Raw genomic sequence first — 24,352 nt, forward strand, 5'->3', positions numbered from 1 at the left:
TAGGGACCCCAGGCAGCTGCCTTCACTGTACTCTCCCCCACACCTCCGTAAAGCCTTCAGGTTTAGGGGCCTTTGGAAGACATGTGGAAGGCTGCAGGGTGTGGAAAGCCTTTTGCTTACTGCTGAGTTTAATTGTCATGGCAATATTTTGAAATGTGTGCCTGTATTTCACTGGATCATCAAACATTTCCATGAGGAGGTTTTGTAAACTTGCTTTAAGTTTTTTTGACAATCAAGTGGGGTAGAAATGCTACAGGATGGATTAAGTACCTACGGGACCGCCTCTCCTGGTATGCCCCACAGAGAAACCTACGGTCTTCAAATAAAAACATCTTGAAGGTCCCAGGCCACAGAGAAGTTAGGCTGGCCTCAACTAGAGCCAGGGCTTTTTCGGCTGTGGCTCCGATCTGGTGGAACACTCTGTCACAAGAGACCAGGGCCCTGCGGGACTTGACATCCTTCCGCAGGGCCTGCAAGACAGAGCTGTTCCACCAGGCCTTTGGCCAGGGCACAGCCTGACTCCCTCCCTCGGCAATCTTCGCAGAGCTCTGGCCCAATGGTTGCTAGTGGCTTGAATTAATTAATTTTTATAATGAATGATTTTAGAATGTTGTTTATGTTGTACCTTTGTACTGTTTTATTGTTGTTAGCCGCCCTGAGCCCGGCTTCGGCTGGGGAGGGCGGGATATAAATAAAATTTATTATTATTATTATTATTATTAAGTTACATTAAATTGAAATGAACTCTGTTGAAATTGAATCCAAAGTGGTGAAGGTCTAACTCTCTGCTTGCTATTCCTGTACAACATCTTTCTTGTGCTTCTGCCTGATTTTGTTTTGTCTGGAAACTGAGTGAGATAAAAACTTCTCATGCTACAGCACCCGCCCACCTGCAGATGTTCAGGACCTCAAGGACGCTAACCCTTTCTCCAAGTTCTTTTTTAAAAATCAATTTTTATTAAAAGATTTCAACGTAATATACAATGCACGTCTCTGCTGTGCCTCATTCTGAAGGAAATGGGAATCCTGGGAAAGTGCCTGGAAGCCCTGGAACCTCGTGTGTGTGCATATGTGCTTGTGCGTAGGAAATACAAATGTGGGTCTACTTCTGGGTGTTCAGGAGGAAGAAAATGCAGAGAGCTCATTTCCCAGTCTCTCCAAGTAGAGCTGACCATTAGATTAAAACATTGCACCCTCTGCCACAGCCACAGGTGTCAAGATGAAGCAGAGCTGTGTATCAGCAACATATTGCTGACAATGTACTCCAAAACTCTGGATGACCCCATTCCAACAATGACTAGGGTTGCCTAGACTCACACGTATGTGTGTAACATAGAGGTTCGGGGAACAAAGTGCGTGCAGTATGCTACTTGTGAGGTGCTCAGAAGGAAGAATATGCAGAAAGATCATTCCAGGCGACCTGTTTCTTGAGCATTCATCCTGATTTGTTTGTGGGGTGGTGATACTACATGCAGTCAAGCTTTCCAGGGCATTTATCTATCACTTTTCTTCTTGCAAAAAGCCCAGCTGGGGGGACCTGTCGTGTGACGTAGGAACCCAAACAAAGAAAAGGAACAAACTACCCAGAGACTGCTTCCGATTGCCCTTGTTCTCCACCTCCCTCTATACTAATCAGCCGCAAACAAGAGTTCAGATTTGAAAGCCTTGTTATCACCTCATTCCCTTCAATTGGCCAGCTGCTCTGGCAGATGACATCAGTTCCTTCCCGCTCCCAATATTCCTGCTCCTAACCTGGTTAGCCATAGCCCGGAAGCTGAATCTCAGGGGAACGCCTTTGGGCTGGGAAGGGCTCATCTTTTCTGGGCCTCTTCTCCCCCTCAGGAAGGGGTGCTTGGCTCCTGGCCTGTGAAATGCGCTCAAAATGTAAAGATGCCTTCTTTCCAGGGAGCCAAGGAGTCCTTGCCCTCCTGGTGCTCTCCTACCTCTCTTCCTCAGCGGCAGCAGTGGGGCAAGGTCGGGGCTCCCCTCTTTTTTCTCCTTCCTCTTTCTCTCTCTTCCTTCGCCTTCTCCCTGGGTTGGCTCCGGGGTTTTTACTGGCCCTGGAGCACTGCTGGGCAGTCGGCCACGTGGGGGGGGGGGGTCAGCGGTTCCACCAGTTGACGCGCCGGGCATCCCTGGTTCCCCCTCGGCAGTGGCAGCGGTAGCGGCAGTGTCAGCAGCCCGGAGCCAGCCTGGTAGTGCACTTGGCTCTGGCTGGCTTCAGGAGCCAGGTAGTGCCCTGGCACACGCCATTTTGCCTCGCTGGAAGTCCCCATATGATGTGTCTTGTGCCGTTGAACCAATCACGCAACATTCCTTCCCTACTAATAAATCTACAAATCTACAATCTGTTGGGGACAGATTTGTAAATCCGGGGACTGTCCCCGGGAGACGGGGACATCTGGCAATCATTCCGTAATAGGGCTTCTCCTGCCTTTGCCAGTATGTCAGCCTTCTCAGCCTTCAGAAGCACTTGTACGTCTGGCCATATGGGATTGTGAGTGGAGAAGGTGGCGCAGTCTGAATGAATCCCTCTGTCTTGCTCTTTGGTCACTGTGACCGAGCACCATTTTGGGCCGATCAGGATCTATGGGGAAGGGGATCCACCCAGAAGTTGTGGAGGGAACGGGAAGAGAAGCCTGGTCAAGAGACTGGCTCATGTCAGAAGGAGGCCTGACTGCATCCTTGGAGAAGCCCAGGGCAGGGTAGCATTGCCCAGCGGGAAGGCATTCGGAGGCAAATCATCAGCAAGGAGCAGAAAATCCCCTCCCCTTCCCTCAAGAAGACTGAAGAATCTCTAGTCGGCCTTCAGGTGAGTTCAGCATCCCAGGTCTCTGGGGTGTTCCTGTCCATTACAAAGCTGACTCGAGGCTCCGTCAACTGAGCCCCTACACTCCTTGTGTACATGAAAGGGCCACAGAAAGGATGGGAGGCAGCCTTTTCCTGGAGCCGTCTTACCTGCAGCAGTTCACTCGCTGGCTGCTGACCCTTTTCCTCCATCACCTGGATGATCCTCTCAAGAGAGGAGAGTTTCCTGCAGAGTCTGACCAGCTGCTCATCCCTTCTCCCTGCAATCTCCTTCCCCACCTCTTCCACATGATTCAGCAGACGCTTTTCTTCTTCTTCCAGGAACTGGCGCAATTGTCTCAACTTCTCCACAGTCTTCAGCCCCTCCGGTTTTGAGGAGGTCGGAGTGAGGAAGATGGTCAGTCTTCAAAACATCAGCAAGAGAATTAGGATTTGAATTGAACTGCTTCCACCCTCTCAGCTCACAAGTCCTCAGGCTTCTCCTTGACTGCTTTTCACATAATAAACAACAATGGCAAAGAAACTCCATTTAGCTGCATTCAAAGGCGAACTTACCTAATTCACAATTCTTGGAAAAATATGAAGACCAAAACAGCAATCTTTTGAAATTCACACCTCTGAATTTCTCAAGGTTGACCCAGCCAGGTAATGTTCACAAAAAATGTATTCATGAGGGCAAAGCACGTATCAAAATATTTATACGAGAAGGTAGCCACCCTAGCATTTGATTCATTTTCAGAATAATAAATAAATAACAAACCGATATGGAGAAAGGAGAAATGGGGAGAAGTTGAAATGGGCAGATTTCCCCATCCCTCCTCAGTCCGGACTTGCTTCTTGAAGTGCTTGTTCCCTCACTAGTAACAATAGGGACACTTCCAAGGAGGTCTTTGCTTTCCTTGTCCAGGTCTGCTTGATAGGCCAGAATTTCCCCTCTCTCTTTCCTCCAAATCTCCAGGCGGTGACAGATCTCTCCCTGACAAGAAAAGGGAAAACTCAGCTTTGATTGAGACAAAAACAGAGAAGATGAATATTATACTGGCTTCTTGGGTCCAGTGGCCTTGCTATAATAGCAAAGTAATTTACTGGAGGGAAAAAAAGTACAGAACACATACATAAATACCGTAAGTAGTTCTCATCACAAAAGAATATGCAGGTAAACCCATGAACAGCCAGGTCCCTTCTGTGATGTATGTATGATGTATGGAGGGGTGGTCTTGGGCTCCAGGGTGGGCAATTTCAAATGTCTATATAAGGACTTGGTTCGGGGTCTCCTCCTCCCTCCTGCGTGGGGGGGGGGGTGAGCACCCTGTTGCAACAGTAAATAAAGATCTGGCTTACTAGCTGCTTTGCTTCTCAATATTCTCTGGTTGGCCTCTGTTATTTTCTCCTACCGATAGAGAAGCTACAAAAGGACTCCATATGGGCTCTGAGGTACCCCATAAGGTTTAGAGGCCTGAGCAGCTACCTGCAGCAAGTGACAAAATGGTTTTAAATGTTTTAACTGCTGTTAATTTGCTGCACCTTAAATGGTGGTGGTTGTTTTTTATAATGTTCTATAATTTTATTTCTGCTTGCAGTTGGTTAAGTATTTAGTTAGGGTGGGGAATAGTTTAATTTTAGCACTATTGTTTTTTGCTGTGCTTTTATTTTTATTATTCTGTTAAGTTATTATATAGTTTGTATTTTGCCTTTTAAGGGGAAGGGTCAGGGCTGCCTGGGAGTGGGCCTCGGCCAATAGAATGGCTGGGGCAGGTTCCACAGGAGGGAATGTATTGGGACACCCGATCTCAGTGATCACGGGCAGGAGGAGGAGTTATGCTAAGACCAGACCATGTCATTACCGAGGAGGCAGGTTTAGTCGTTGTTTGAGGACTATCCCTGCCTCCAGGTCTGGTCCTGACCGGAAGGATACTGGAATCAACAAGGGAAACCCACATGACCTGAAAGTGTTGCTGTGCAATGCCAGGTCAATGATGAATAAAACCACTGCCATCCACGACCTGATTGTGGATGGAGGATTTGACCTGGCATGTGTGACAGGGACCTGGTTGGATGAGGCAGATGGGCCTGTCCTTGCCACTGCTTGCCCACCGGGTTTCTCTTACGCACAGCAACCCAGGTCATGTGGGCGGGGAAGGGGGGTTGCAGTGATTTTTAGGAAGTCATTAGTCTGCACCAGGCGTCCTATTGGGGAGACCCAATTTTCTGAGTGCATGTTCTGGAAGTTGGGCAATAGGGGCAGTACAGGATTCCTATTGGTGTACCGACCTCCCCGCTGCACCAAGGATTCCCTGCCTGAGCTGCTTCAGGTCGTGGCGGATATGCTCCTGGAGACATCCATGCCGACACGACCTTACAAGGGGCCGCTCGGGACTTCGTGGAAAGCATGGCCTCCATGGGGCTGTCCCTGAATAAGTTTGGCCCAACTCATAGCCACGGACATGCCTTAGACTTGGTGTTTACCTCTACGGATGTTGGTGATCTGACATTAACTAAAAGCGAAACAAAAGAAGTGCCATGGTCAGATCACTTCCTGGTGCAACTGGACTTCTCCGCGACCCTTCCCCTCTGCAGGGAGGTGGGACCGATTTGGATGGTCCGCCCCCGCCACTTAATGGAGCCAATTGGCTTCCAGAGAGTGGTAGGGGATGTTTTATCCCAAGTTGATGGCCTTTCAGCTGATTCCCTGGCGGCCCGCTGGAATGTGGAGTTAACCAGGGCTATTGACTGTCTGGCTCCGAAGCGCCCTCTCCGATTGCATGGAGCCCGGACAGCACCGTGGTTTTCCCCAGAGCTGAGGGTGATGAAACAATCGTTGAGACGGCTAGAGCGCCGGTGGCGGAAAACTCATTCTGAATCAGACCGGACACGGGCTAGAGCTCAACGTCGAGCCTACCAAGTGGCAATGGCGACGGCGAAGAGGGCCTTCTTCACCGCCTCCATTGCATCTGCAGAAAACAGCAGCAGGAGACTTTTTCAGGTGGTTCGCAATCTATCGGAACCACCTGCACCATCGGGGCCTGGTAGGGACCCCAAGATCTCCTGCAATGCTTTTGCAAAGTTTTTTGCAGATAAAGTCGCTCAGATTCAGAAGGAGGTAGACTCCACCGTGGGAGCAGGGCCAGGGTGGGAGAGTGCTAGAGTTTTGTCTAGTCCTGTTACATGGGATCAATTCCAATCTGTCACTTCCGAGGATGTGGACAGGCTGCTTGGACAAGTGAAACCGACCACCTGTCTCCTTGATCCTTGCCCATCCTGGCTGATAAAAGCGAACCGGGAAGGGCTGGGCGATGGGCTCTGCGGGGTGGTGAATGCTTCCCTCTGTGAGGGAGCCTTCCCAGATCCGCTGAAAGAGGCGGTCATTAAACCGCTTCTTAAAAAACCATCTTTAGACCCGGCCAGTATGGCCAACTATCGCCCAGTCTCAAATCTTCCATTCTTGGGCAAGGTGATTGAGCGGGTGGTTGCCAGACAACTCCAAGCACGCCTGGAGGATGCGGACCATTTGGATCCCTTCCAATCGGGATTCAGGCCTCACCATGGGACTGAAACTGCCTTGGTCGCACTGGTTGATGATCTCCGGTGAGCTAGGGACAAAGGTGAGAGCTGTTTCCTAGTTCTGCTGGATCTCTCAGCGGCCTTTGACACCATCGACCATAACATCCTTCTGGACCGTCTAGAGGGGCTGGGAGCTGGGGGCACTGTTATACGTGGTTCCGCTCTTTTCTCCTGGGCCGTGTCCAGAAAGTGGTGGGGGGGGATGAGTGTTCAGACCCCTGGGCTCTCAGTTGTGGGGTGCCTCAGGGTTCCGTCCTCTCCCCCGTGCTTTTTAATATCTATATGAAGCTGCTGGGAGAGATCATCAGGGGGTTTGGGCTGGGTGTTCATCAGTATGCAGATGATACCCAGCTCTACCTCTCCTTTAAATCAGAACCAGTGAAGGCGGTGAAGGTCCTGTGTGAGTGCCTGGAGGCTGTTGGAGGATGGATGGCGGCTAACAGATTGAGGTTGAATCCTGACAAGACAGAAGTACTGTTTTTGGGGGACAGGGGGCGGGCGGGTGTGGGGGATTCCCTGGTCCTGAATGGGGTAACTGTGCCCCTAAAGGAACAGGTGCACAGCCTGGGAGTCATTTTGGACTCACAGCTGTCCATGGAGGCACAGGTTAATTCTGTGTCCAGGGCAGCTGTCTACCAGCTCCACCTGGTACGCAGGCTAAGACCCTACCTGCCTGCGGACTGTCTTGCCAGAGTGGTGCATGCTCTAGTTATCTCCCGCTTGGACTACTGCAACGCGCTCTACGTGGGGCTACCTTTGAAGGTGACCCGGAAACTGCAATTAATCCAGAATGCGGCAGCCAGACTAGTGAATGGGAGTGGCCGCCGGGACCACATAACACCGGTTCTGAGAGATCTGCATTGGCTCCCAGTACGTTTCCGAGCACAATTCAAAGTGTTGGTGCTGACCTTTAAAGCCCTAAATGGCCTCGGTCCAGTATACCTGAAGGAGCGTCTCCATCCTCATCGTTCAGCCCGGACACTGAGATCCAGCACCGAGGGCCTCCTGGCAGTTCCCTCATTGCGAGAAGTAAGGTTACAGGGAACCAGGCAGAGGGCCTTCTCGGTAGTGGTGCCTGCCCTGTGGAACGCCCTCCCAGCAGATGTCAAAGCAATAAACAGTTATTTTACTTTTAGAAGTCACCTGAAGGCAGCCCTCTTTAGGGAAGTTTTTAATGTTTGAAGCTGTACTGTTTTTAATATTCAGTTGGAAGCCGCCCAGAGTGGCTGGGGAAACCCAGCCAGATGGGCGGGGTATAAAAAATAAATTATTATTATTATTATTATTATTATTATTATTATTATTATTAAAAGGAGCCATTTTTTCCTTATAACACTGGCCACCAGTCCCCACCCCCTTGCAGCTGACCCCTTGCTGCTATCTGCTTTGCAGGGTATTGAGGAAGCATCCTGCTAGCCAAAGGAGACATGTACTTAGTTGTGTATGTGCAATTCACATTTGTAGTGTTCTAAATATGTACAGCTCACTGGAAGGACAGATCCTGAAGCTGAGACTCCAATACTTTGGCCACCTCATGAGAAGAGAAGACTCCCTGGAAAAGGCCCTGATGTTGGGAAAGATGGAGGGCACAAGGAGAAGGGGACGGCAGAGAACGAGATGGTTGGATAGTGTTCTCGAAGCTACCAGCATGAGTTTGACTAAACTGCGGGAGGCAGTGGAAGACAGGAGGGCCTGGCGTGCTCTGGTCCAGGGGGTCACGAAGAGTCGGACACGACTAAATGACTAAACAACAACAACAATTAATACCATGCCTACTTTGGTCAAAGATGACCAAGGAAGATTTGTTGCAATTGAAATTCAATCACAAGGAGAGAAATTTTTGATAGTAGGTATTTATGCACCAAATGAAGGAAAATCGAAATTTTTCAAGAAGTTACATAAGACCCTGATGGACTATATGGATTACAATATGATTCTGATGGGAGATATGAATGGAGTGGTGTCTATAAACTTGGACAAGGCACAGAGACTGGTAGTCACCAAGGATGGTAGACTACCAAAAACTTCTTTTGACATGACTGAAAATATGGATTTAGTTAACATCTGGAGAACGAAGAACCCCCTGGGAAGAGAGGGAACTTTCTTCTCTGAGGCTAAAATGACATGGACAAGAATTGACCAAATTTGGGTAACTAGAGGACTGGCTTCGAAGACTAGTAAAGCGGAAATCTGCCCCAAAACTTGCTCCGACCATAATGCTGTGAAGATGGAAATGAAACTGACGCCAATTGGTTCCTTTGAATGGAGGATGAATGATACTTTGTTTAGGAATGAAGAAGTGACTAAGAAGGCCCAAAAAACTTTGAGAGACTATTTTGAGATAAATATGAACACTACTGTGGAAAACAGAGTAATCTGGGACGCAAGCAAAGCGGTTATGAGAGGATTTCTGATACAACAGAATGCAATTAAGAAGAGAATTCAAAATGAGAAAAAAGATAAAATCCTGGGAAAAATAAAGGAAGGAGAGAAGAAACTGAGGGTGAAACCAAAGTCGCAGGAGATTTTGAAAGAGATAAAGTTATATCAAGTACAATATATGAAAATGACGAATCAGGAAATAGAATGGAAGATTAAACAGATGAGACAAAAGACATTAGAATCGGCAAATAAGTGCGGAAAACTGTTGGCTTGGCAAATGAAAAAAAGACAAAAACTTAATACCATTACGAATTTGGAAGTGGAAGGAAAGAATATACAGAATCCAGTGGAAATTAGAAAGTGCTTCCAGCGGTATTTTAAACAACTATATACACAAGAGACGCAGAAAGAAATGGACATTGATAGATTTTTGAAAACTAATGGACTACAAAAAATCTCTCAGGAAAATAAGTTAATGCTGAATTACAAAATAACGGAGCAGGAAGTAGAAGGGGCCATTCAGAACATGCAATTAGGAAAATCAGGACCGGATGGATTGACTTCAAGATACTACAGATCTCTGAAAGAATGGTTAATACAACCTTTAAAGGAAGTCTGTAATGAAATACTGGAAGGGAAAAGGGCACCAGAGTCGTGGAAGGAAGCTTATATTACACTTATACCGAAAACAGAGACTGAAAAGACACAGTTCAAGAACTACTGCCCCATATCACTGCTTAATGTGGATTATAAAATTTTTGCAGATATTTTGGCTAAAAGATTAAAAAAGATGTTAGCAGAAGAAATTCATAAAGATCAAGCGGGCTTTCTCCCGGGCAGACATTTGTCTGACAATACGAGGAACATAATTAATATCTTTGAAAAACTACAAGTGAAGATTAATACTAAAGCAGTTCTGATATTTGTGGACGCGGAGAAAGCCTTTGACAATATTTCTTGGAGTTTTATGAAGAAGAATTTACAGGGGATGGGGGTTGGTCAAGGTTTTGGAAATGGTATGGGTGCAATTTATTCAGAACAAAAGGCTAAATTAATTGTGAATAACGTAGTGACGGAAGAATTTAAGATTGAGAAAGGAACACGACAAGGTTGCCCAATCTCTCCATTGCTTTTTATATCGGTCCTGGAGCTTTTGCTAAATATGATTAGAAGGGACCAATTGGTTAAAGGTATACAAGTGGGAGCTAAACAGTATAAACTGAAAGCATTTGCTGATGATTTGGTATTGACTTTACAGGAGCCAGAATCTAGCACTAAAAGAGTACTGGAATTGATTCAAGAATTTGGTCAGGTAGCAGGCTTTAAGTTGAGCAAGATGAAAACTAAGGTTTTAGAGAAAAATCTAACTGTGATTAAGAGAGATAAGTTTCAGAAGGAGACAGGATTAACACTGGTTAAGAAAGTGAAATATTTAGGGGTTAACATGACTGCTAATAACGTGAATTTATTTAAGGATAACTATGAAAAATGTTGGACTGAAGTGAAAAAGGACTTAGAAATATGGTCAAACTTGAAGTTATCACTGTTAGGCTGAATTGCTGTGATAAAAATGAATGTATTGCCAAGGATGCTGTTTCTGTTTCAAACATTGCAAATTTTGGACAAAATGGACTGTTTCAAGAAGTGGCAGAGAGACGTCTCTAGATTTGTCTGGCAGGGCAAGAAGCCTCGAATAATTAACTGATATTAAGTGATGCTAAAGAAAGAGGTGGATTTGCCCTGCCAGACCTTAAACTTTATTATGAATCAGCCGCCTTTTGTTTGCTGAGAGAATGGATGCTTCTTGAAAACACAGATGTGTTGGATTTGGAAGGTTTCAACAATGTATTTGGTTGGCATGCATATCTGTGGTATGATAAGGTTAAAGCACACAAAGCGTTTAAAAACCATATTGTCAGAAAAACACTGTTTAATGTCTGGATAAGATATAAGGACTTGCTAGAAAATAAAACCCCAAGATGGCTGTCACCAATGGAAGCAAAGGCTCAGAAAAAACTCAATATGGAGGCCAAATGGCCGAAGTATTGGGAAATTCTGGAACAAGATGGAGACAGATTAAAACTGCAGAGTTTTGAAAAATTAAAAAAACAGAGTGCGAGACTGGCTCCATTATTATCAAATAATGGAGGCATATAATTTGGACAGAAAACGAGGCTTCCAGGTGGAAAAATCAAAATTGGAAACAGAATTGTTAGACCCCAAAGTTAAGAATCTGTCAAGAATGTATAACTTGCTGTTGAAATGGAATACTCAGGATGAAACGGTGAAATCGGCTATGATTAAATGGGCACAAGATGTTGGACATAATATTATGATGGCTGACTGGGAACAGTTATGGACCACTGGTATGAAGTTTACGGCATGTAATGCCTTAAAAGAGAATCTAATGAAAATGATTTACAGGTGGTACGTAACACCAGTCAAGCTTGCAAAAATCTACCATTTGCCCGATAATAAATGCTGGAAATGTAATGAGACTGAAGGTACATTCTTTCACCTTTGGTGGACATGCCCAAGGATTAAGAATTTCTGGGAGATGATTTATAATGAAATGAAAAAGGTATTTAAATATACCTTCCTGAAGAAACCAGAGGCCTTTCTCCTGGGCATGGTCGGCCAATTGGTGCCAAAGAAGGATAGAACTTTCTTTATGTATGCTACAACAGCAGCAAGAATACTTATCACCAAGCATTGGAAGACACAAGATCTACCCACCTGGGAAGAATGGCAGATGAAGCTGATGGACTACATGGAATTGGCGGAAATGACTGGCAGAATCCGAGACCAGGGAGAAGAGTTGGTGGACGAAGATTGGAAAAAATTCAAAGTATATTTACAGAAATATTGCAAAATTAATGAATGTTAGAAGGATGCTGGAATGAAGCTATATGGCTTTAGCAGAAATGTTATAAAGAATTAAGTAAAAATAGATTGTTAATGGGCCAAAATGTAAAATTTAAGGTCAGATTGTGTTAAGATAAAATATAGAACAAAAATTCAGAAAGATGGAAAGGATTTGCTGAAATAGCTAACTGAACTAGAATACAAAAAAGGGAGGTGTGAGGAGGTCGATGAAACAAGTAAATGAAAGGTAAAGATACGGAAATATTGGATGTGTTTTTAAATGTTTTTCTTTTTCTTGTTTTGCTGTATTGATTTTTGTTTTTGTTTTTATTTCTGATGTATTGTAAGGTATTGTTTTGTTTTGTTTAACTTTTTATTGTTTCTTTCTTCTTTTTCTGTAACTTTCAAACCTCTAATAAATATCATTTTTTTAAAAAAAATCCTAGCATTTGTTGATGACCTGATTATTGCCACAGCAAGTGAAAAAGACTATACACAGATAGTAAAACACCTTAGCAAAGAGGTGGAGGTCAAGGAGCTAGGAGATGTCCAGTACTACCTCGAGATCCAGGTAGAAAGAGAAGAGGACGGCTCATTTCTTCTTAGCCAAAGACAGAAGATCCACGAGCTAGTTGAGCACATGCAGATGCTACACCGATGGCTACTGACTTCCTGAAGAATCAGCAGGATTCGAAGCAGTTGCCAAACAACAATGACTTCAGGTCGGCGATTGGTAAACTTTTGTATTTAGTTACCACATGTAGACCTGACTTAGCTAATGCTGTGGGGATTCTTAGCAGAAAAGTGAATTCTCCCACTGAGCATGATTGGGCAGGTGTAAAGAGGGTGGTGCGATATTTGAAGGGTACCATGAACTGTAAATTAAGGTTACCAGCCGTCAGAGACCCTAATTTGGTTGGGTATACTGATGCGGATTGGGCTGGGGATAATGCTGACTATAAATCAACAAGTGGTCATGTTTTTATGTTTGGTGATGGACCTGTTTCATGGGGCAGTTATAAACAGAGCTGTGTAGCATTATCTTCCACAGAATCAGAATACGTTGCAGCAACAGAAGTCTGCAGAGAGATCGCTTGGCTTGATCAACTCATAAAGGACTTTGGGTTGGTGAGAAAAGGGCCTGTCAGCTTGCTAGAGGACAATCAAAGTTGCCTGAAGCTGACGCAGAGTGAGAAGTTCCTGGCCAGAACAAAACACATTGGGGTTAAATACCACTACATATGCCAGATGATCCAGGATGGACTTGTGGAACTATCCTACTGCAGCACCCAAGAGATGACTGCTGACATCCTGACAAAACCCCTACCAAGAGAGAGTTTCCAGAATCTACGTGTCAAGCTGGGACTCTGGGTGGTTGAATAAAGTTGTTTATGTTTTGTATATGTTGTATTGCCTGAGAAGGGGTATGTGGGATGTAAACACAGGAGCAGTCAATGACAACATTCCTAGAGTGTACATGTTAGAACATGGGGAGGGATGTCTGTCTTTTATACTTTTATAAAGACTGTGTCGTGTCTTGTATTTTAAGAGGGAACAAAAGGGGAAATTACCAGAGTAATTATTATAGAGGTTCTAGCGAACCTGTGCACACGTTACCGTTGCGAACTTAAAGGGTAATAATAATAATAATAATAATAATAATAATAATAATAATAATAATAATAATAATAATAATATCTTTATTGTCATTGCCCCCTTCGGGGACAACGAAATTACTTGACTGCTCCATAAAAACACTAATTAAACAATACAGTATAATACAGCAAGGGAGATTAGATGACTTTCAAAGTCCGGGCTTCCCATTCAGGGCCGAAATCGCTCTGGAGAAGAAACTGTTCTTAAGACGGCTCGTTCTTGTCTTCATCGTCCTGTATCTCCGTCCCGACGGCAAGAGCTCGAAGAGACAGTGACCAGGATGCTATGGATCTTTTACTATGTCCAGTGCCTTCCTATGGCACCTTGTGGCATAAATCTGCTCTAAGGTGGAGAGTGGGCAGCCAACAATGCTCTCTGCTGCCTTAGCAACCCTGCACAACCCCATCCTGTCCTGGGTAGTACAGCTTCCATACCACACACATAAGCCATAAGTGAGCACGCTCTCAATGGCACAGTGATAGAAGGCAAGCAGCAGTTTCTGCGGAAGATGGTTTTTCCTTAGTATTCTCAAAAAGTACAGTCTCTGCTGCGCCTTCTTCACAAGCCCCCTTGTGTTGACACTCCAGGACAGATCCTCTTGTAATTCAATGCCCAAAAATCTGAACGTTGTTACCCTCTCCACACAGACCCCATCAATCAAAAGTGGCTGGACGTTGCTCTTCTGTCTCCTGAAGTCCACCACAAGCTCCTTTGTCTTCCTTGTATTTATGAGCAAGTTGTTAGCTCTGCACCACTCTGTCAGCCGCTCCACCTCATCTCTATAATCCGTTTCACCCTCCCTTTCAGGGATGAGCCCAATCACAGTTGTTTCATCTGCAAATTTGACAACCCTATTACTAGGGTGAGTAGCGACACAATCGTATGTGTAGAGAATATAAAGGAGCGGACTGAGTACGCATCCCTGTGGTGTTCCTGTGTTAGTCTTAAGCATATTAGAGGTATAAGGGCCCAACCGAACCCTCTGGGGGCGGTCTGACAAAAAGTCCAATATCCACCCACAAAGTGATAACGGAAGCCCCAGATCTTCCAGTTTAGACATCAGACGTTGTGGTAGAATGGTATTAAATGCCGAGCTGAAATCTAAAAAAAGCAGTCTGGCATAACCCCCCCCCCCCCGCTGCTCCAAATGTGCAAGAACGGCATGGAGGGCAATCGCCACAGCATCCTCTGTCGATCTTTTCGTTTTATAAGCAAATTGGAATGTGTCCAGTCCCTCTGGTAGGCAGGCAATGACATAATTTCGTACCAGCTTTTCAAAGCACTTCATGATTATAGGTGTGAGTGCTACTGGACGAAAATCATTCAGATCTTCCGGGTTAGATTTTTTTGCTATTGGAACGATAATAGAGGACTTTAGGCAGGATGGAACAATAGCCTGGGCTAGGGATCAATTTAAAATCCCAGTGAAAACTCCTGCTAGTTGATCTGCACAGTCTCTCAATACCCTTCCAGCTACCCCATCTGGCCCTGTGGCCTTACTTGGGTTGATTCCCTTCAACACCTTCCTCATCTCTTCTTTTTCCACAGAGACTACTACATTCCTTTGTACTGATGATGGTAATAATGGTGATGATGGCAAAGCCTTCACAGGGAGTGGTGGTGGTGTTGGTAAAGCCTCAACAGGTGTTGCTGCAGATGTTACTTCAAAACGGGCAAAAAAGGCATTCAAATCCTCTGCGAGGGATGCCACTCCCTCGTCTGCCAGGGAGTCCTTGGATTTATACCCTGTTAATTCTTGAACACCTTGCCACACCTGCCTGGTGTTGTTACTTTGTAAATGATTTTCCAGCCGCTGTCTATACGCCTCCTTTGCTACACGGATACCTCTATAAACTCTGCTGATATTTTGGGAACTTGTTAGCACAAGTTGGATAAGGATATAATCCCACAATATATCCTCTCCTGCAACCCAGAACATTCCCACATTTTGCTCCCACTGCAATGTTGTAATCTAAATAAGCACATCTTCCTACAAGTGAAGAGTAGCCACCTATCTGGGGGGAAATAAAGTGGTATGCTGAGAGACATGGTTACGGTGGAGAGCAAATCTGTGTTCAACAATCCGAACATCCAGAGAGAAACCAGATGGCAGCTTTTTTTTACTGTGTCCACAGAACTCAATGAAAGCCAACCAATGGTTTGGGTCAGGTTAAGTAGAAGCATGTTGAAATCTGCAGATGGCACAAAGTTCAGCGGCAGTAAATCAGAAAGAGGGGCAGTCCTTAAACAGCTGAAGAGAATGGGATAAACCTCAACTGAGCATCCAAGTATTAACATCCTGACGGGAAGGACCTTACCCAACCCTAGTCACATGTAAACACCATTTTAAAGTATGGCTTGATGAGCTAAAAGATGAAGAGGAGTACCCATTCAGAAGCACATCACTTTGGAAACAATGCAGTTCAGTACTAACACTCAGATATGCACCAGCTTTATTCCCAGTTCGTGATCCAGCAAGAGACAAACGTACTGGAGCTGATTTACATGTCTTGTTCTTCTTTGCTGGATTGGGGCATAAGCACTGAGCCCTTTATTCAAACGGTTCAAACGGTTCAAGGCTTCTTCAATGGAAAGTCGGTCATCTCCTGTCTCTTCTGGTTTGTTTACTACCACTAGCCAGCAAAGCTTGTTCTGGCACCTTAGAATTCTCGTGTCTCTTCATTATTTTCTTTTTCCAGGAAAGAAACACAAGACAAGGTCACCTTTCCCCCCCCCTTTTCTTTTGCTAGTATTTTCCTGTCCTCCGATAATCAAGTTTGGTGCAGAAAAGGAATGGAGAGCTTTGTTGTTGTTGTTTAGTCATGTCCGATTCTCCGTGACCCCCTGGACCAGAGCACGCCAGGCACTCCTGTCTTCCACTGCCTCCCGCAGTTTGGTCAAATTCATGCTGGTAGCTTCGAGAACACTGTCCAACCATCTAGTCCTCTGTCATCCCCTTCTCCTAGTGCCCTCCATCTTTCCCAGCATCAGGGTCTTTTATAATTCCTCATAGTAATCCCATCTGATCACTACATCTCTGGATATTTGCACTCCTACATAGGCTGAGCCTGTGACCTGTCTCAGGAACTAAGTATTTGTCATTACAAAAGACTGGCCAGGCTCCCCAGGGTACCCAATCAAGTGAGCACTAATAGGTAACCTGCCAGACAGGAGGTAAACAACGCACTCAGATGTCTGTTGTAGACCGCCCTTTCTGTGATGTAGGTATGATGTATCTGGGGGGTGGTCTTGAGCTGCACCCCTTCTGTGATGTAGGTATGATGTGTCTAGGGGTGGCCTTGGACTCCAGGGCGGGCAATTTAAAATGCCTCTATAAGGGCAGGCACATCTTTGTTCGGAGTCCTCCTCCTTCTCCTGCCTGTGGGGGGAGCACCCTGTTGCAACAGGTAATAAAGATCAGGCTTACTAGCTGCTTTGCTTCTCAATCTTCTCTGCTTGGCCTCTTTTATTTTCTCCGACCGATGGAGAACCTACAAAGGACTCTAGAAGGGCTCTTGTGTTCCCCATAAGGGAATAAGGGCAGATTTTTGCTTATTACAATATGCAGGAGTGGGCTGCAAAAGACGGAGTTTGGCCTCATTAGGTCCCCCTACCACGAACTCCTTAGGTGGGCCACCCTGCGTCCGCCTCGGCATCGCGCCTCGCTATTCTGCAACTCGAGATAACACTGAACTGCTCTGCAGGGTTGTTGTTGTGGGAATGTTCTGGGGTGCAGGAGATGATATATTGATTAATTATATCCTTATCCAACTTGTGCTAACAAGTTCCCAAAATATCAGCAGAGTTTATAGACATTCCCCTTTAAGTTCGCAACGGTAACGTGTGCACAGGTTCGCTAGAACCTCTATAATAATTACTCTGGTAATTTCCCCTTTTGTTCCCTCTTAAAATACAAGACACAACACAGTCTTTATAAAAGTATAAAAGAGTTTACTCAGGTTCTGTTCACAATATGATCCCAGAAGGCAGACAGCTTAAAAAGGTTACATACATTCAGAATCTATCGTGTAGCAAGAGAGACCTTATCTCCTCTCTTGGCTGGGAGCCAAGAGAGCATCCTTAGATGTTTCCTCATCGAAGGAAGATGGCAGAGAGAGAGAGTGGCTGCCTGCCCTGTGCTTTTGTCATTACCTGCACAGGTGAGGCCACACCCACCTCTGGTCACATGTGGAGGAAGTCCGTCCCCAGGAAGTTTACCTGCTTGCTGCACAGACATCCCTCTCCATGTTCTAACATGTACACTCTAGGAATGTTGTCATTGACTGCTCCTGTGTTTACATCCCACAGTTATAAGGATTGCAAGTCAAGGCATCCGAAGTGCCTTTGAACATTGAAAAGCCCCTAGTCAATGCTTTGAACTACTGTCGCTTTAAAAACGAAACTCTGATTAGTAAGAGTTTGGGGAATTAAAACTTGGTTTGTTCTGGGGGCGCTGAAGCTGTGTTCTGGCTTGAAAACCCAGTGAGACCACTGGGCCATCTAGTTCTGTATGGTCTGCCACAGCCAGCAGCTGCTCTCCAGGATTTCAGAGCTCTCTTTCCCATGAATGGGTTGGAACTGCAGCTTTTTGCATCATGTGCCTCTCAAAGTGGGCCACCCCGAGCCATTTCCTGTATAGCGTTCTACATCCCATGTAGCCCTGCTTCTTCCAGCTCAGTTCATTTCATTCTGCAACTGTGCAAGTTAGGCCGCATCTGCTTTAGGCAGTCAAAGCACCATCATGCCCCTTGACATTCTAACAGTTGCATCTTTGTATTCAATCCCTTCAGCACCTTGGGCAGCAGTCTCTCAAGGCTCAGTCACAGGTACCTGGCGCCCCATGCTTCCTAGGCCCAGGTCCGTGCTTTAAAGGCACTGTGTCCAAGTGTTTTCTTGTCTCAGGGCTTTCTAATTTTGACTCATTTTCAGCATCCCTTTCCAGGGCAGCTTTATTTATTTCATGTCTTTAAGGAGTCCTCTGTGCATGGCAAAGGCTTGTTGCTGGGACAATAGGAGGCTGCCTTATACTGAGTCCCACTATGGCTCTATCTAGCTCAGTCTTGTCCACAATGGATGGCAAAAACTCTCCAGGGTTTCAGACAGAGGACATTCTACCTGGAGATACAACAGATTGAACCTGAGAGCTTCTGCATGTAAGCAGCTGCTTTACCACTAAGCTATGGCCCTTCTCCCATTGCTTCTGCCCTGAATGAACTGCAAGCCTGTCCTCCAGTCCTCCCAAAACTCTCTTTTGTGGCTACACTCTGCAGGAGGTCATTGGTTGCAGAAGTTGAGCTGTCTGCACAAGTGACTGAATCCGTGAGAAGGCTGATCTGGAATGAAATGCTGACTTTCAGGCATCTCTTAAAGACCTTTTCTATGCCAACAGCTCTGTGCTATCATTTAAACATTTCTTGAGCACCCAGACATTTGAATTCTTTGGACTGATTTTAATGTCCACCCTCCACCCGCTTTTGTACATTGCCGTATTTTATTACATGCCCTAGCTTCTGAGAAGCCTTTCGCTCAAAGCAGTTAGACATGACATGAATTAGTCGTTTTATCCACCCGGCATGTATGGAACAGACCCTGACGAATCAAATGACAAGGCATAATTAATCCCCCAGCTGAACTGAACAGGGAGCAGCAGCTGGGGTAGGACATGCAAACAAGAAATTATTAGTTCAAGGTACAGAAGCCCCAGAATACCCCAGCCACATGGAGGTCTTGCTCAGCTGGAGATGTCTTATTTCCTTTGAAGATATAAACTGATTAGAATTTTAGGCTGCCGGGGATGGGGCAAAATCTGAGGATGGGAAAAATGATATCACTGGCAGTCACATGGGAGGCTGCTGAAAATGCACATGGAGAAACAATGGGTTCTTGAACTGAGGGGACTGTCTGACCTGCAGGAGGAAGCCAGTTGTTGAAAGGGAACATGGATCTGAGAAGGAGCTTAGAGGGAGACTTCAACATCCAGCTGGAGCCATCAATGGCAGTTCGTCACTAGTTCGGAGTTGGGGACTCTTTCCGTCTTAAGGGCCATATTCTCCTCTGGGAAGCCTTCCAGGGGCCATGTGCCAGTGGGAGGGGCTACAGGTGAAAGTGGGTGGAGTGATGAATGTAAACTTTGTTTTAATAAGGGAGGCTGGTTTCTACACACATTCAACTCTCCACTCTCTTGCTTCATGACTGAAGGGTGCGAGGGGAGGGGTAGTACCTCTGGTGGGGGGCACATTGTGCTCCTTCTGGGGTAGTTTGTCCACCTTTGGTCACTACAGCTCTCACCTGCGGCTCTTAGAAACTGTCAGCCTGCAGCAGCAGCCACACCCCAGGAATGGCTTCAACTGGTGGGCTAACCAGGTGAGGGGAGTTGATGGGTCTCAAACCCTCAGTGAGTTAGGGGCTTCCCCTGCACGCAAAGCTAGTGTTGGGTACTGGCTAGAGGAGTAGGAATGGTGGGAGGCTACAGCCAGGGAACCCCCCAGGGAAGCATCAAAGTGGGAAGGCTCCAAGCCAGGAGACTGCTGGTGTGATGCAGGAGACAGGTCAGAAGAAGAAGAAGGGGGAGAAGATGGCTTGGAGGCTAAACAAGCAACAGGTTTAAGTGAGACTGAGGCAGCTGAGGAGGAGGAGGTGGCGGCAGCTGAGTCTGCAACAGATCCCCAGGCACCTGCCATGTCCACTGTTCCCTTCTCCCCTCCTCCTCTGTCCCCAGGAACAAGGGAGGCATTACATGGAGCAGAACAAAAGGCACATGACTGTTGGGAAGTCAGCCGACTGGGGAGGAGCCTTAGGCTAGGGATGCCATATTTCTAAAAGTAGAAACCAAGACACCCCGAAAGCTGTGGAGATATTTTTAGGAAGACCCCCAAATTGTTGAGCTTCTTAAAGGAAGACCCAGAAGCTGTTGATGTCTGATAGCCCTACCTTAGGAGGAGGCTAAGATACTCCGTTCTGGCAACTGGGGCTAGTCCTGCCTGTGGAGTTTCTCTCTCGGGTTTTGTCTCTCTGAAGAAAGAGTCCACCTTACTGCTCATCTCTGAGTTTTGATGCTGAACTGCAGCTGAATCAGCCCTGACAGCCAGGCTCCGGCCAATTGAGCAGATGAGACCACTAAGGGGTCCAAGAGTCAAGAAGGTGGTTTCTGTTGGGATATTTCCGTTCCACCTTAAAAGGGAGCAGGCTTTATGAGTCACAGAGTCTGTGCATGTCCTGTTCACAGGATGTTTATGTTCTGATGTTCCTTTCGTTTTCGCAGTCGGTCGGAGTCACTGACACAGAACGGTCATGTTTTTCTTTGTTCTGTTCAATGCTAAATAAAGTCTGAAAATAATGCTCTTCTGCGGTGCAACTTTTGGCTGTGCTTTTATCTGCTGATAAACAGTGTGCACAAGCCCTGGAATGTGGCTAGGAATTTCCAGGAACCTCGTGTCGCTAACTGCTGGATCTGCCTGTCTACGGGAGATTGATGGATGTCCGGCAGCCGGCTTGGGGCCATGATGGACTATATCTCCCTGGCAGTTTCCCAACAGTTTCTGCCCGTGCTGTAGAGGGAAGAGACCAGCAGTGGGGCTCATCCACCTGGGAAGGTAGCTCATTTAATAATAATAATAATAATAATAATAATAATAATAATAATAATAATAATAATTTATTATTTATACCCCGCCCATCTGGCTGGGCCTCCCCAGCCACTCTGGGCGGCTTCCATAAAAACCAAAAATACAATAAAATATCACACGTTAAAAACTTCCCTGAACAGGGCTGCCTTAAGATGTCTCCTGAATGTCAGGTAGTTGTTTATCGCCTTGACATCTGCTGGAAGGGTGTTCCACAGGGCGGGCGCCACTACCGAGAAGGCCCTCTGCCTGGTTCCCTGTAGCTTTGCTTCTCGCAGTGAGGGAACCGCCAGAAGGCCCTCGGCGCTGGACCTCAGCGTCCGGGCAGACTGATGGGGGTGGGGACGCTCCTTCAGGTATACTGGACCGAGGCCGTTTAGGGCTTTAAAGGTCAGCACCAACACTTTGAATTGTGCTCGGAAACGTACTGGGAGCCAATGCAGGTCTTTCAAGACCGGTGTTATATGGTCTCGGCGGCCGCTCCCAGTCACCAGTCTAGCTGCCGCATTCTGGATTAGTTGTAGTTTCCGAGTCACCTTCAAAGGTAGCCCCACATAGAGTGCATTGCAGTAGTCCAAGCGGGAGATAACCAGAGCATGCACCACTCTGGCGAGACAGTCCGCAGGCAGATAGGGTCTCAGCCTACGTACCAGATGGAGCTGGTAAACAGCTGCCCTGGACACAGATTTGACCTGTGCCTCCATGGACAGCTGTGAGTCCAAAATGACTCCCAGGCTGCGCACCTGGTCCTTCAGGGGCACAGTTACCCCATTCAGGACCAGGGAATCCTCCACACCTGCCCGCCTCCTGTCCCCCAAAAACAGTACTTCTGTCTTGTCAGGATTCAACCTCAATCTGTTAGCCGCCATCCATCCTCCAACCGCCTCCAGACACTCACACAGGACCTTCACCGCCTTCACTGGTTCTGATTTAAAAGAGAGGTAGAGCTGGGTATCATCCACATACTGATGAACACCCAGCCCAAACCTCCTGATGATCTCTCCCAGCGGCCGCATGTAGATGTTGAAAAGCATGGGGGAGAGGACAGAACCCTGAGGCACCCCACAAGTGAGAGCCCAGGGGTCTGAACACTCATCCCCCACCACCACTTTCTGAACACGGCCTAGGAGGAAGGAGCGGAACCTCTGTATAACAGTGCCCCCAGCTCCCAGCCCCCCAAGACGGTCCAGAAGGATGCTATGGTCGATGGTATCGAACGCCGCTGAGAGATCCAGCAGAACTAGGAAACAGCTCTCACCTTTGTCCCTAGCCCGCCGGAGATCATCAACCAGTGCGACCAAGGCAGTTTCAGTCCCATGATGAGGCCTGAATCCCGACTGGAAGGGATCCAAATGGTCCGCTTCTTCCAGGCGTGCCTGGAGTTGTTCGGCAACCGCTCGCTCAATCACCTTGCCCAAGAATGGAAGATTTGAGACTGGTCGATAATTGGCCATCGTGGCCGCATCTAAAGATGGTTTTTTAAGAAGCGGTTTAATAACCGCCTCTTTCAGCGGGTCTGGGAAGGCTCCCTCACGGAGGGAAGCATTCACCACCCCACGAAGCCCATCGCCCAGTCCTTCCCGGCTAGCTTTTATAAGCCAGGATGGGCAAGGATCCAGGAGACAGGTGGTTGGTTTCACTCGTCCAAGCAGCCTGTCCACATCCTCGGAGGTAACAGATTGGAATTGATCCCACTCAACTTGACTAGACAGAACTCTTGCACTCTCCCGCCCCGGCCCTGCTCCCACGGTGGAGTCTACTTCTTCCCGAATCTGAGCGATTTTATCTGCAAAGAACTTTGCGACATCATTGCAGGAGAACATGTGGCCCGTACTGGGCCCCGATGTTGCAGGTGGTTCCGCTAAATTGTGAACCACCTGAAAAAGTCTCCTGCTGCTGTTTTCTGCAGATGCAATAGAGGCGGTGAAGAAATTCTTCTTCGCCGTCGCTATCGCCACTTGGTAGGCTCGACGTTGAGCTCTAACCTGTGTCCGGTCAGATTCGGAATGAGTTATCCGCCACCGGCGCTCTAGCCGTCTCAACGATTGTTTCATTGCCCTCAGATCCGTGGAAAACCACGGGGCTGTCCGGGCTCCATGCAATCGGAGAGGGCGCTTCGGAGCCAAACAGTCAATAGCCCTGGTTAACTCCACATTCCAGCGGGCCACCAGGGAATCAGCTGAAAGGCCATCAACATGGGATAAAGCATCCCCTACCACTCTCTGGAAACCATTTGGATCCATTAAGTGGCGGGGGCGGACCATCCGAATTGGTCCCACCTCTCTGCAGAGGGGATGGGTCGCAGAGAAGTCCAGTTGCACCAGGAAGTGATCTGACCATGGCACTTCTTTCGTTTCGCTTTTACTTAGTGTCAGATCACCAACATCCATAGAGGTAAACACCAGGTCCAAGGCATGTCCACGGCTATGGGTTGGGCCAGACTTATTCAGGGACAGCCCCATGGAGGCCATGCTTTCCACGAAGTCCCGAGCGGCCCCTTGTAAGGTCGTGTCGGCATGGATGTTAAAATCCCCCAGGACGACCAAGCTAGGTGTCTCCAGGAGAACATCCGCCACGACCTGAAGCAGCTCGGGCAGGGAATCCTTGGCGCAGCGGGGAGGTCGGTACACCAAAAGGAATCCTGTACTGCCCCTATTGCCCAACTTCCAGAACATGCACTCAGAAAACTGGGTCTTCCCAATAGGACGCCTGGTGCAAACTAATGACTTCCTAAAAATCACTGCAACCCCCCCTCCCCGCCCACATGACCTGGGTTGCTGTGCGTAAGAGAAACCTGGTGGACAAGCAGCGGCAAGGACAGGCCCATCTGCTTCATCCAGCCAAGTCTCTGTTACACATGCCAGGTCAAATCCTCCATCCATGATCAAGTCATGGATGGCAGTGGTCTTATGAATCATTGACCTGGCATTGCACAGCAGCACCTTCAGGTCATGTGGGTATCCCTTGCTGATTCTAGTATCCATCCGGTCAGGACCAGACCCGGAGGCAGGGATAGTCCTCAGACAACGACTAAACCTGCCTCCTCTGTAATGACATGGTCTAGTCTTAGCGTAACTCCTCCTCCTACCCGTGATCACTGAGATCGGTTGTCCCAGTGCATCCCCCCCTGTGGAACATGCCCCAGCCATTTTGTGGGCTGGGGCCCACTCCCCGGCAGCCCTGATCCCTCCCCCTAAAAACAAAATAACACCTTAAACAAACAAACAAAACCAATAAAACAATACAAACAAAAAATGTAAAAATTACAAAAACATCAAAATAAAAAATAATAATTCCCCAAGCCCAACCAAACATCAATCCCACCCCCACCCCCCACATACAAAAAATCCAGAGAAAAATTTTAAAAACATTTTAAAAACACTCTGTGCCTCTCCGGCAGTAACAACTGTCCTAGTGAGGCCTGTCAGGCCCCGCCCTGGGCCAGGTGGTAAGTGGCA

The 24,352-nt window shown here is 47.0% G+C and overlaps 1 protein-coding gene across 1 annotated transcript in view; it reads right to left on the reverse strand.

Moving 5' to 3' along the window:
• The window catches only part of LOC309523267 (inositol polyphosphate 5-phosphatase OCRL-like), a gene marked incomplete at both ends in the record, with an annotated part of 307,035 nt that overhangs the window by 123,634 nt on the left and 159,049 nt on the right, over window positions 1-24,352 (reverse strand). The gene's annotated exons all lie outside the window — the stretch shown is intronic.

This window comes from Podarcis vaucheri, assembly GCF_965113315.1.
Source record: "Podarcis vaucheri genome assembly, chromosome: W".
Taxonomy (NCBI): domain Eukaryota; kingdom Metazoa; phylum Chordata; class Lepidosauria; order Squamata; family Lacertidae; genus Podarcis; species Podarcis vaucheri.